This window comes from Apium graveolens, chromosome 10 (genome assembly GCF_009905375.1).
Source record: "Apium graveolens cultivar Ventura chromosome 10, ASM990537v1, whole genome shotgun sequence".
Classification (NCBI taxonomy): Eukaryota; Viridiplantae; Streptophyta; class Magnoliopsida; order Apiales; family Apiaceae; genus Apium; species Apium graveolens.
The window spans coordinates 226,714,434-226,728,591 of NC_133656.1; the positions used below are offsets into that span (position 1 = coordinate 226,714,434).

At 35.5% G+C, this 14,158-nt stretch overlaps 1 non-coding gene across 1 annotated transcript; it reads right to left on the reverse strand.

The window, feature by feature from the left end:
* Positions 1–7,743: 7,743 nt before the first annotated feature.
* On the reverse strand, positions 7,744–7,849 carry LOC141694716 (small nucleolar RNA R71). Its single transcript, XR_012564001.1, has one exon. It is a non-coding gene; the product is annotated as a small nucleolar RNA R71 (small nucleolar RNA).
* Between the last annotated feature and the right edge of the window lie 6,309 nt (positions 7,850–14,158).

Sequence of the window (14,158 nt, forward strand, 5' to 3'; positions counted from 1 at the left end):
AGAAAATAAAATTAAAGAAAAATATAAAAGTATACTTTAAACAGGTATTGAAAAACGTGTCGAAAAATAACGTAAAACAATCCTGGAGAAACTTGGAAATACTAGTTTCTTCGTACAAATCTAAGTTGAGCAGAAATGATGTCGTTGTGTACACTAGAGCGCAAGTGCTAATCCATCCTCTACGGTATCAGAAATGTCACTATCTTTAGAGACTACTATTAAATAGCATGAGAATGGTGACTATACGCCCTGATACACCTGAGAGTATGTTTAATGGGGCGTTAAATGATGTGCTATATATATCTATATTTATAATATAGCATAAAATGTGAATTTTAATAATTCAATGGTAATATAAACAGTATTCTAAAATAGAACGGTTTTATAATTTGTGTTAAATATAGCATAAAATATAGCACTATGCTATATTCATCACACTACAAACGAGTTACAAAAAGAGAGGAAAATAGAGAAAAAATAAAAGTGAAATTTTTTTATATACATAAATAAAAAATTTAATTAAATTTGAAACAATTTTGTTAAATATAAAACCAATCATTAAAGATGTGGTGTCATTTTAGCACCAAAAATCACTTTTTCATTATAAATTATAGTAATAGGTGCACCTTTTTTTTACAATATCATTGGCTTTGTTCTTATAGGCCCTCCTGCTGCCTACACAGCATTTTTATTACACTTCTAGGATATTTTTAAAATTTAAAGTAAACCGACTGATAACGTTTTGAATAAACAACTAAGGAATCATATGATAATACACTCGTAACATACAAATGGGATAACTAGATCGATTTTAGATAAGATCAATTTTAAATTGGTTTCATTTTCGGATTATAATATAATTGGAGATCATTCGGATCGAATATGACGTGATTGAGTTCATGTCTAATTTAGATTAAAATCGAATGAAATTTGGATAAAAATCAGACAAAAATTTGTTCAGATTAAATTCGGTTCGGATATTTTCGGATCATAAATTTTTTATTTTTTAATTTTGTAAGACTTAAAAGATATATTTTTATTAAATGTAGTACCTTTAATATTATATGATGTACTTTTACATAATATTATAATTAAATAATTATATTATAACGAATATAAAATACTTTTAAGTATGAATTTTGTTTATTTAGAATCAAATTCGCTTCGGATAATATATGATTCAGTTTTATTCGGTTTCAATTTATAATCAGATCTAGTATTTCAGATCATTTTCGGTTAAATTTTCGATTCAGATAATTTTCGGTTCGGTTTAATTTAATTTTTGGATAATTATCGGATTATATGATTCGATTTTCCGATCGGATCTCGGTTCTGTAGATTTCGGTTCGAATCTTCGGATTCAGACCCATTTTACCAGGTCTGTTGCAAATGGCACTTCAATATAAATATTTAAGGGTTGTTTATTTCACAGATTTTCCATTTTTTTTAAATTAAAAAAGTTAAATATATGTTCAATTTGCATATTTTCTAAAATAAAAGCTAGAAAATGGAAAACACGATTTTCTGATTTATAACTAGGATTGAAAAAATTATGAAAAACAACTTTTTATTATTTTCTAATGTAATAAAACAGAGAACACCTTAAACTCGCCATTTTCACCACGTTATAAATTTATTATTTTTTATGAATTGTACATGAATATATGAATATTATTTTATAGTAATATAATTAATATTATTAATATTAATACATTTATTTTAAAATAAAGACAAAACAAACTCGCATAAAATTTAAAAAATTTATATTAATGAAATAGTCGCAAATAAATTGTTAACATAATAGTACATAAAAGATGATATATATAATACAAATATTGAAAACTATATAAATATAATTAAATAATTTAAAAACAAGTTTTCATAATATAATTTTTGTTGACAATATTATTGTTTACTATTATTCATTAATTACATAAAGTAATTATATATTCTAAATTCAGAAGTGTTCATATATATTTTTCCTACCTTTTTATATAAGCTAATTTGAAACGTATTTTCTCAATTTTTAATAATTTTCATAAAAATAAAAAAAATTTAATTTTTTTAAAAAAATTGGGAAAATGAAAATTAAAAAAAAACGGTAAGTAAATAACCCCTTAGAATTTAACTAGAAAAATGAAGGGAAGTTACAAAAATACTATTTTTTTATAAAATTATTTGCAATTTTACTAACCTTTGAAAAAATTGCAAAAATACTATTTTACTTAGAAAATATTTACAAAAATACGATAATGCATAATAGGTTGCAATTTAGTGTAAATAGTTTAACTGTTTTAGGTTGCATTTAGGGTTATATTTTATATTGCAAATATGGTTGCAATTTAAAGAAAGTATTTTTGTTTTTTTTTATAATTTCAAGTTGCAAATGTGTTTGTAAAAATGGTTACAAATATTTTTGCAAATATTTTTAACAAATAATAATAATATTTTTGCAAAAACTTTTTAAAACTTCGATATTTATGAAAAAATCCAAAAATGAAAGCAGCAAAAAAAACTGGTTGGGAAAACGAAAATATGACAGGACGACCCTATTTTTGGTTGCATTTCAGCGGTGTATGTTGTGGCATCGAAGAATTACAAAAATTTAAAAACCAACTGCACGCTTCACGCAAATCGTACTATTATGAATAGAAAACTAGGGTGTATTAATTGATGTATTTATTATTAGGGCTCGTGAGCTTCGAGACTTGATTTGACTACTCTTGTATTCCGTGACTCAATCTACCTTACCAAGATGTCTACGTTTTTTGCTGATTGTCAAGGATCAAGTCAAAAAACGTAGTTCTAATTTGATGGGGGTGAGACCCTTTATATAGGTGTGGAAGACCTTGAATCAGATTTGATTTAGGACACTTAGTGGGCAAGTCTGAGAATTAGAATGAATTTCGGAGTCTTATAATATAGGAAGTTGATTCCTTATCGTATGAGATTTCTTAGAGGCCACTTTCCAAGCAATTGTGTCCTTATTTGGACTTTACTAATCAATTGATTTGTCCCTTATTAATTAATTACAAAATTAATCAATATTCAGGGTTATTGGGCCTTCTTTGTTCCACCAGGCCTGATCAATGTATTAATCTTCTTGCGCCTGACCAATGTGTTATCCTTCTTGGTCTAAATGTCATACATATGGCCTTATTCTAATGGGCCTTATTCGTAATCCAAATCAAATATAATAAATGTAACATTTATGTCATAATTAAGGTTAATTTTATCCCTATCATTTGCCCCCCAACTTCTGGAAAATCATTTTTAGATTTCGCTGAAGTTAAGCTCACTTAATCCCTTACAGGGTATCATTTTTAACGTAAAGTGTGGAGCGACCTACACGTTTACAACGATCTTTGCCTTTTTCAAGGCTTCAAGATTTTTATTGGGACTCCCCTATTATTTTCTTACCTTATCCCTATTTCTAGAAATTTTTCCTTAATTTCTGGGATTTATCCTTAATTTACAGGATTTTTCCTTAATTTCTGGGATTTATCCTTAATTTACATGAATTTTCCCTTAATTACTGGTATTTATCCTTAATTTACAGGAATTTTCAAGTAATTTTTCACAATTTCTGGAAATTGTTCCTTAATTTACAGGAATTTTACAGTAATTTTCCACAATTTCTGGAAATTATTCCTTAATTTTTTGGATTTTCCCTAATTTTTGTAAACATTTACAATTGCCTGGAATTTCCTATTTTTCAGCTTTTTTCGACCAGGATCCTAGTCGTTGAAACGACCTGGATTCTGATCGAATTTATGGCCAGCTCCTGGAGTTTGGTCGAATACAAACGATAAGGATCCACGACCAGGAATTCGACCTGGATCCTAGTCGTTTGAACGACCTGGATAATGGTCGAACTTTTGGTCTAATCCTGGCTCCTGTTCGAATTCAAACGACCAGGAATTTGACCTAAATCCTAGTCGTTTAAACGACCTGGATCTTGGTCGTATTTTTGGCCATTTCTTGGCTCCTGTTCGAACACAAATGACTAGGATTCACGTCTAGGAATTCGACCTAAATCCTAGTCGTTTGGGCCTTAATTTTTCCAAATCCTATTTGGATTTGGGCCTTGAATTGGGCGTATGTTTTTCCAAATTCTATTTAGATTTGGGCCATGAATTGGGCCTCTGTTTTTCCAAATTCTATTTGGATTTGGGCCATGAATTGGGCCTCTGTTTTTCCAAATTCTATTTGAATTTGGGCCATGAATTGGGCCTCTATTTTCCCAAATTCTATTTGGATTTGGGCCATGAATTGGGCCTATATTTTTCCAAATTCTATTTATATATATATATATACTTTCTTAGAACTCCCCAGAATTCTCAAGAGTATTCTGGAATGTTCCAGATCTTGGGCTTTTCTTTAGGCTTCTATGTTTATGGGCTTTTATCCTTCTGTTAGCTCTTGGGAGGAGCTTTTGCACATTTGATATTTGTTCAGGACATGTGGGTGCACCCAGAGTTTGATTTGTGATTTGATTTATGGTGATGTTGTATCTGCCGTACACGTTATCCATTTTGTTGCACGCATTAGGTACCCTATAATGTGTGTATTTGTATCTGTTCTGATCTCGGTATGAAATATCCTAACCCCTCGTTATTTCAACCATACTTGTTTTCTTTAAAATTATTGTTTTATTATAAATTGTGAAATCTTCATTTCTGATTTTATTTTATAAATTGTATTCCAAATCCGTACTGGGCGTTTGGCTCATGCCGTATTTTTTTCTGGCAGGTGCTTAGGGGAATCTGGGATTATGTTATGGAGAGTTACCCCATTTCGTTGATTGGGGTTTATGACTTTATTATTATCGAGATTTAGTTATTTAGAGATTCAGCATTTATATATTTGGTTTAGACAGTTTGAATATTATTTTTGAAGATTTTTAGACTATTTAATTATTATTTAGAAATATATTAGTGCTTTGTTTGCAAGTTTATGGATTTTAAATAATATCTCCTTTTATTATAAAAAGGGGGTGTTAGAGAGATGTCATCAGGGCCTAGGTTCCTTCTTGTAGAAAACCTACTTAGGTTGACCTGTGAGTTTGGGTAGACGAAAGGATGGGTGCTCCATTTAATATCGTTTCATTCTGCTCTTTATCATTTCATCATACTTCATCATTTTGAAATCTGCTTGTAACTGCTTCATCATATTTATTCTCGTAATCTTCATTCGTTCGCTATCTTCTATTGTAGATGCCTCTTAGACATGATCCTTTTCACATTGACCCTGCTCAGCTTACTGACATGATAGGGCAAGCAGTGGCTCAGGCTGTACAGTAGGCTTTGGAAAACCAAGGAAATCAGAATGGCGAGGAAAATCAGAATGGACAAGGGAATTAGAATGGCGAGGGAAATCAGAATGGACAAGGAAATCAGAATGGCAATGAGAATCAGAATCAGAACGGTCAGGGCCATCAGCTGGAGCCGTTTGTATGGTTGGAGAGGTTTGTGAAGCAGAAACCAGTCTCTTTTAGTTCAACACCGACTCCTATTGATGCTGAAAATTGGATTGTTCATCTCGAGAAGATTTTTGATGCACTGGGTTATGATTAGATTCAGAAGGTCAGGTTAGCTGTGTATAAGTTGGAGGGTGATGCTTGTTGAGTGGCATTTATGACACTTTATTACGCTCCGTAAAGCTTTGAATTGGTTTATTTGTACTCAAGTTATTGGTGTTTTAATGTGTTTTTTAGTATTTTTGCATTTTAGGCATTAATCTGAGAATCATGTAAATTAGCATTGATTTGATGCTAATATGGTGTTAGGATAGTGTCTAAGGAATAAAGCTCGCAAAGACCGACTCAAAACTGCAAGAAAAATAAGAAGTCAAAGTTTTGACAGAAGCCCAGAACGTCCACGCTGATCAAGCGCGCGGCCGCGCCCAAACATCATAGAGCCAGCGCGCCCGCGCTGATCAAGCACGCGGCCGCGCCGTGTCGGGATAGTAGAATCATGTTTCTACTTGGCTTTTGAGAGAAAGACTTCTACATTACATGGGGCTGTTATATAAACAACTTTAGGTCGTTTTTCATAAGATATCAAGTCAGAGACATATCAGAGCTAAGAAGAAGACGTCAAGAGACCTATAGCACAATTCAACAAAGGCGAAGACGATCTAGTTTATTCTTGTGAATCTTTGTTTTAAGTTGTAATCTTGGATGCTCGTTTCTTATTTTGTTGAACTTATACTCTTGTGTTAACTTTGTTTGATTATTCATTATAAAGACTACGTTTATTACACCATACTTTCATCGGAACCCACATTGATGATGAGTCCGATTATGGGCTAATCGTTATCGTGGGGTCTAGCGGATTTATTTATGGATTTCTTTGGTTGATTTGTTTCGATGCCTTAGTGTGTGGTGATTGTATGATAACGTAGTATTGGTTGTGCGTATTCGTTTTATGAGTGTCGCGAACTTATAAGATAGTGTGTCAATTCTTAATGAACCGAAAGTGAATTTAAGGATTTAGAACTTGCCATGCTAGCATAGGTTCATATGTTATTGTTATGCATGATTCTTGGGTAATTTTAACCATCTTACTTGCCCTATGTAATCAAGATAGATAACTTGTGCTTAAACCGTTATGTTGTCAAATTCTATAGATATATAGGGTCTCAAGAAAAATGGTGTCTATTCAGCTTCTATCTATTTTGTGGATGTCTGGTAGTATGGTATTCGTGCAACGAAAGTTGGTGTTTATCAGTTTCGTGTTATCTGATTAGTGTCATCACCATTACATGCTAAGGTTAAGAATGAAAAGGCTATTGAATGAAGTATTTAATGAAGTTAAAATCCCATGTTTGTCATATATATTAAGTCAATCAATCTCATTCCCTTAGTTATAATTGTTAGTTTAATTCTTAGTTATAAACAACCTCAATTTGTTATCGTCTTAGCATTGAATATTAACCATACATTGTTGCTTAAGTGAATAAATTAATTAAATACCAAGTCAGTCTATGTGGGAATAAATCTGATTTATATCTTATACTACTTACGAACGCGTATACTTGTGTGTAATATTAGCGCGTGTTTAGCGACTAATAAGTTTTTGGCGCCGCTGCCGGGGACTGCAATGTTAATTTTTAGTTTATGTGTTTTCCATCAGTGAGCGTTAAAGTTCATTGACTCAGACATTGTTACTTATTTGTTTCCTTGTCTTATTTCAGGTACTCTAGCGTGGGTGTATGCATACGCGTTCGCGTACTCGTAAGAGAACACTGGATAAAGCCGAGTAAGAAGTTGTGGTGGTTCGAAAGGAAGTTTTTGAAGAAGAAAAGAAGGTAGATGAAGAAAAGAAAGTCGAGGAACCAGTTTTAGTAGAGATGGGTGATCAAGCAGAAAATCCTAAGGCTTTGATGGACTAATCTCAGCCTAAGATCAATGACATTCAGTCAAGCATCATCAGGACAACCATCAGGGCTAACACTTTTGAGATCAAGTCAAGCACTATTCAGGTGATACATAACTCAGTTCAGTTTGGGGGTTCTCGTACTAAAGACCCCAACATGCACATCAGGGATTTCATCGAGATCTGCAATACTTTCAAGTTCAATGATGTGATTGAAGATGCTATCAAGCTGCGACTCTTCCCATTCTCTCTGAGGGATAAAGCTAAGTGCTGGTTACATTCTCTACAAGCAGGGTCTATCACTACTTGGGAAGATCTTGCTCAAAAGTTTCTCACTAAATTCTTCCCTATGACGAAGACTGCTGCAATCAGGAATGCTCTTACTCAGTTTGCTCAGCAAATGGAGAATCTCTGTGTGAGGCTTGGGATCGATATAAGGAGATACTGAGGAAGTGCCCACACCATGGCATGCATGATTGGATGATTATTAATTGTTTCTACAATGGATTGGGTGCTACTTCTAGACCAATGCTTAAAGTAGCATCAGGAGGAGCCTTGTGGGCTAAGAACTACAATGAAGCTTATGAATTGATTGAACTGATGGCTGTTAATGAATACCAGAATCCGTCCCAGAGACTGACTCAGGGAAAAGTAGCAAGAATTCTGGAGTTATATGCAGCAACTTCTATAGCTGCCCAACTTAAGGCTTTGACGATGAAGGTGGATACTTTGGCTAATTATGTGGTTAATCAAATCGCTAGTGTCTGTGAGCTTTGTGCTGGTGCCCATGAGACTGATCAATGCACAATTTATAGTAAATCAGCTCAGTTCATGAGCAACTTTCAGCGCTCGCAGCAACATGTGCCATCCACTTATCATCCCAACAACCACAATCATCCTAATTTCAGTTGGAGCAACGCTCAGAATGCAGTTCAACAGCCTTATCAGCAGTATCCAGCTAAGCAGTATAACCCCCCTTGTTTTCAGCAACCGCAATATGCACCAAGACAACAACTTCAGCTACAACAAGCTAATGAAAAATCTAAATTGGAGGAGTTGAAGCTTATGTGCAAGAGTCAAGATGCTTCTATCAAGACCTTGGAAATCAAATTGGGTAAATTGCCAATGCCTTGCTAAATCGTCAGCCTGGTACACTACCTAGTGACATTGAAGTGCCAGGAAAGAGGGAAGCTAAGGAAAAGGTAAAGGCAATCACTTTAAGGTCTGGAAAGGTTGTGAATCCCGAACAAACTCAAACATTGACTGAAGAAGCTGGGGCTGAAAAAGAAGTAGAGCAGGGGAAGTAGAAGTGGAACCAAGGAAGACTACTGTTGAGCACACTCCTCCTAAGGGTAATACAAGGGAGAAACATATCTATCCTCCACCGCCTTTTCCTAAGCGGCTGCAGAAGAAAAAGCTGGACGAGCAATTTGAGAAGTTTCTGGAGGTGTTCAAGAAACTTCATATCAACATACCTTTCGCTGAGGCTCTTGAGCAGATTCCTAGTTACGCAAATTTTATGAAAGTTATTCTCTCTCGGAAAGTGAAGCTAGATGATTCAGAGACAGTCGCTCTCACGGAGGAATGCAGTGCTGTGCTGCAATATAAGTTACCTCCGAAGCTTAAAGATCCAGGAAGCTTCACTATTCTGTATACTATTGGAAAAGTGTCTTTTAACATATGCTTATGTGATTTGGGAGCTAACATCAATCTGATACCTTTGTCATTCTTCAAGCAGTTGGACTTACCTGATCCAAAACCAACTTATATGACCTTGCAATTGGCTGCTTGTTCTATTACATATCCGCGAGATATTGTGGAGGATGTCTTGGTCAAGGTTGATAAACTCATCTTCCCTGCTGATTTCGTCATTCTTGATTTCGAGGAGGATAAGAAGATTCCTATAATTTTGGGAAGACCTTTCTTGGCGATTGGCCGAACCTTGATGAATGTGCAGAAGGGTGAGCTCACAATGCGAGTGCTGGATCAGGATGTAACTTTTAATGTGTTCAATGCTATGAAATTTCCTACAGAAAATGAGGAGTGCTTAAAGGTGGAGTTGGTCGATTATGTGGTTACTTCAGAACTTGATCAATTGCTAAGGTCCGATTCCTTAGAAAAAGCCTTATTGGGAAATTCAGATAGTGAAGATGACGAAGGTGAAGAACAATTACAATATTTGAATGCTTCTCCATGGAAGAGGAAGATTGATATAACTTTTGAATCTCTTGAAATGGAGGAATTGAACAAAGCTCTTAAATGCCTCAAGCCATCTATTGAGGAAGCTCCCACTCTTGAGCTTAAGCCGTTACCTAAGCATTTGAGGTATGCATTTTTAGGTGATACATCTACTTTGCCTGTTATTATTGCATCTGACCTTTCAGGTAGTGACGAGGAAAAGCTTCTGAGGATTCTGAGAGAGTTCAAATCGGCAATTGGTTGGACTATAGCAGATATCAAGGGAATTAGCCCTTCTTATTGCATGCATAAAATTCTGCTAGAGGAAGGTAGCAAGCCTATGGTCGAGCAGCAAAGAAGACTGAATCTGATCACGAAGGAAGTAGTGAAGAATGAAATTCTTAAGTGGCTAGATGCAGGGATAATCTATCCCATTTCTGACAGTTCATGGGTAAGCTCGGTTCAATGTGTGCCAAAGAAAGGTGGAATTACTGTGGTAGCAAATGAGAAGGATGAGCTTATCCCTACAAGAACAGTCACGGGATGGAGAGTGTGCATGGACTACATGAAGCTGAACAAGGCCACTAGGAAGGATCACTTCCCTTTTCCCTTCATTGACCAGATGCTTGATAGATTGGCTGGTCATGAGTACTACTGTCTTCTGGATGGCTATTCGGGTTACAATCAAATTTGTATCACTCCAGAAAATATGGAGAAGACTACCTTCACTTGTCCATTTGGTACTTTCGCCTTCAGGCGAGTTTCTTTTGGTCCGTGTGGTGCGCCAGCCACATTTCAGAGATGCATAATGGCCATCTTTTCTGATATAATTGGCCAGAATGTGGAGGTGTTCATGGACGACTAATCTGTATTTGGCGATTCTTTTGATGAATGCTTGCAAAATCTTGGACACGTTCTCAAGAGGTGTATTGAGACCAATTTGGTTCTCAAATGGGAGAAATGTCACTTTATGGTGTGACAGGGCATGATTCTCGGGCACAAGGTTTCTAGCAAGGGTCTTGAGGCGGACAAAGCCAAGGTGGGGGTCATTGAGAATCTTCTTCCACCTATTTTTGTTAAAGGAATTGCAGTTTTCTCGGCCATGCGGGTTTTTATAGGCGTTTCATCAAAGACTTCTCTAAGATTTCAAAGCCGTTGTGCAGTTTTCTAGAGAAATATGCCCCTTTCAAGTTTGATGATGAGAAGAAGAGTGTAATCACGGCACCTGTCATAACCGCACCTTATTGGAATGAACCTTTTGAGATGATGTGCGATGCAAGTGACTATGCAGTTGGAGCATTTCTTGGGCAGAGGAAGAACAACATATTTCATGTGGTCTACTATGATAGCAAGACCCTATATGGTGCTCAACTGAATTACACTGCTACGGAGAAAGAACTTTTGGCTATTGTCTACGATTTTGAGAAATTTTGATCTTATCTACTTGGGACTAAGGTGACAGTTTTCACTGATCACGCTGCAATTCGTTATCTCGTTTCAAAGAAGGACTCGAAGCCTAGATTGATTAAATGGGTTCTTTTGCTTCAAGAATTTGTACTAGAGATCAAGGACAGAAAGGGGACTGAAAATCAAGTCGCTAATCATCTCTCGCATTTAGAGAACCCTAATGCTACTTCATTGGATAAGGCATTGATAAATGAGTCTTTTCCCGATGAGCAGCTGTTTGGAGTGCAAGAAGAAGAACCGTGGTTTGCAGACATTGTGAACTACCTGGTGAGTAATATCATGCCTCCCGACTTATCTTATGCTCAAAGGAATAAGTTTCTACATGAAGTGAAGTGGTATATGTGGGATGAGCCATTTCTTTTTCGACAAGGAGCTGACCAAATCATCAGGAGATGTATTCCTTACAGCGAAACGGGGGGATCTTGCGAGATTTCCACTCAACGGCTTATGGAGGACATTATGGTGGAGAAAATACAGTAGCTCGTATTCTGTAAGCAGGTTTCTTTTGGCCAACCTTGTTTAAAGATGCTCACCAGTTCGTTTTGAATTGTGATCGATGTCAACATGTGGGTAATATGTCTAAGAGGGATGAGATGCCTCTTAATGTGCTTCTCGAGGTTGAGGTCTTTGATGTTTGGGGAATTGACTTCATGGGGCCATTTATCTCATCTTGTAACAATCGGTACATCTTGTTGGCAGTTGATTATGTGTCAAAATGGGTGGAAGTTAAGGCGTTGCCAACAAACGATGCGAAAGTGGTGCTTAATTTTCTTCACAAACAGATATTCACAAGGTTTGGAACTCCAAGAGTCATAATCAATTATGAGGGGTCGCATTTTTGCAATCGCAAGTTCAGTTCTATGATGAAAATGTATAATGTGAATCATCGCATTGCTACGGCTTATCATCCTCAGATAAATGGTCGAGCTGGGGTGTCTAACAGAGAAATCAAGCACATTTTAGAGAAAGTTGTGTGTCCATCGAGGAAAGATTGGTCTTTGAAGCTTGATGAAGCTGTTTGGGCGTATAGAACAGCATATAAGACTCCATTGGGAATGTCGCCGTTTCAGTTGGGTTATGGTAAAGGGTGTCATTTGCCTGTGAAACTTGAACACAAGGTATTATTAAATATATTTGTGATGTCATGTCTAATAGTGATTTATGTTTAGTTTTTAGATCTTGACTAACAGGACAAATCATGACTTAACTGGAAATTAGTACTTATACTGAAGTCAGAATTTAAGATATCAGAACTTAAGATATCAGAAGATATTTATCAGAAGATAATATCTGGACTTAAGAAGACATTCAGATAAGGAAGGCGGCTGATTGAAAGGAAAGAAGATCAAGACTAAAATAAGAAGAGATATGCATGGAGAAGAATTCTATGAAGAATAGAAGACTTGGAGGAAAAGATAACTAATTGATATATTTTAGGATGCAGACTTATATTCGATATCAATTAGAAGATTATCTTGTAACTGTGTAGTATATAAACACATCATAGGGTTTACACTATATGTGTTATCTTAATCGAGAATATTATTCATTGTAACCCTAGCAGTTCTCGTGATATGTGTTCATCACTGAGAGAGAACGGTTTCATTGTAATATTGTTTTATTAATAAGATTATTCTGTGTTTCATACTTGTGTTCTTAATTCGATTTGATTATAGTATACACTGTATTCAACCCCCTTCTACAGTGTGTATGACCTAACAAGTGGTATCAGAGCAAATCTGTTAACACATATACAGTAAAGATCCAAAACAATCATGTCTGAAGAAGAACAAACTCCAACCAAGCCCACCAAAATTGAAGAAACTCCAAAGACTCAAATTCATAATCGATATGAGACTATTAGGGTTCCCATATTGAAACCTTCTGAGTATCCCATATAGAAAGTGAGGATGACTATGTTTCTGGAAGCTATAGATCCAGAATACCTTGACAGAATTAATGAAGGACCACATAAGCCAACCAAGCTCTCTGTTGTAGTTGCAGATCAGCCAGCAAAGACTGTACCAAAGGAGAAAAGTGAATATACAGCTGAAGATATCTCATCTATTGCCAAGGATGCAAAGGTAAGGCATTTGCTGCATAGTGCCATTGATAACGTGATGTCAAATAGGGTAATTAACTGCAAGACTGCAAAGGAAATATGTGATGCCTTGGAGACAAGATGCCAGGGAACTGATGCAATTAAAAAGAACATGAGGACTATACTCACTCAAGAGTATGAGCACTTTGACTCAAAACCTGATGAGTCATTAACTGGTTTATATGACAGATTTGTCAAACTCTTGAATGATCTGTCACCGGTGGATAAGGAATATGATCTTGAAGATACTAATCTTAAATTCCTTTTAACTCTTTCTGAAAGTTGGGATTTGAAGGCAACTACTATAAGAGACAACTATGCTCTTGATAAAATTTATGGTATGCTCAAAACCCATGAACTTGAGATGGATCAAAGAAGCAAGAGGCATGGGAGAAAGTCAAGAACAGTTGCTCTTAAGGCTGAGGAGGAATCCCCCAAAGTGGTTGTCTCAAAGAAAGGCAAAGGAAAGGCTCTCATCACAAAGTCTGATACCGAGTCATCAAGTTCTAATAGTGATGAGGATTCAGAAACTAAAAGTCTATCTGAGATGGATGCTGATAAAGAGATGATGAGATTGTGTGCTCTTATGGTGAAGGGCATCACAAAGATAGCCTACAGGAAATTCAGAAAGGGAAGGAAGTTTTCTAGGAAAAGTGGAAGTTCTGATAAGAAGGGTGTTAGGTCACACACACTGTAGAAGGGGGTTGAATACAGTGTTTAGCACAAGCAAATCGAATATAAGAACTTAAGTAACAGAAAATAGATTTTATTTAACACAATAAACTCTGTTACAATATGGAACTGTCCTCTCTCAGTGATGAACAAATTATCACGAGAGCTGCTAGAGTTACAAAGAATAATAACTTCGATAATCGTAACACTTATAATGTAAACTCTATGGCTGTGTTTATATACTACACAGTTACAAGATAATCTTCTAATTGATATGGAATATAATTCTGCTTCCTAAAATATATCAACTAGTTATCTTTTCTTCCAAGTATTCTATTCTTCATAGAATTCCTTCTTCATG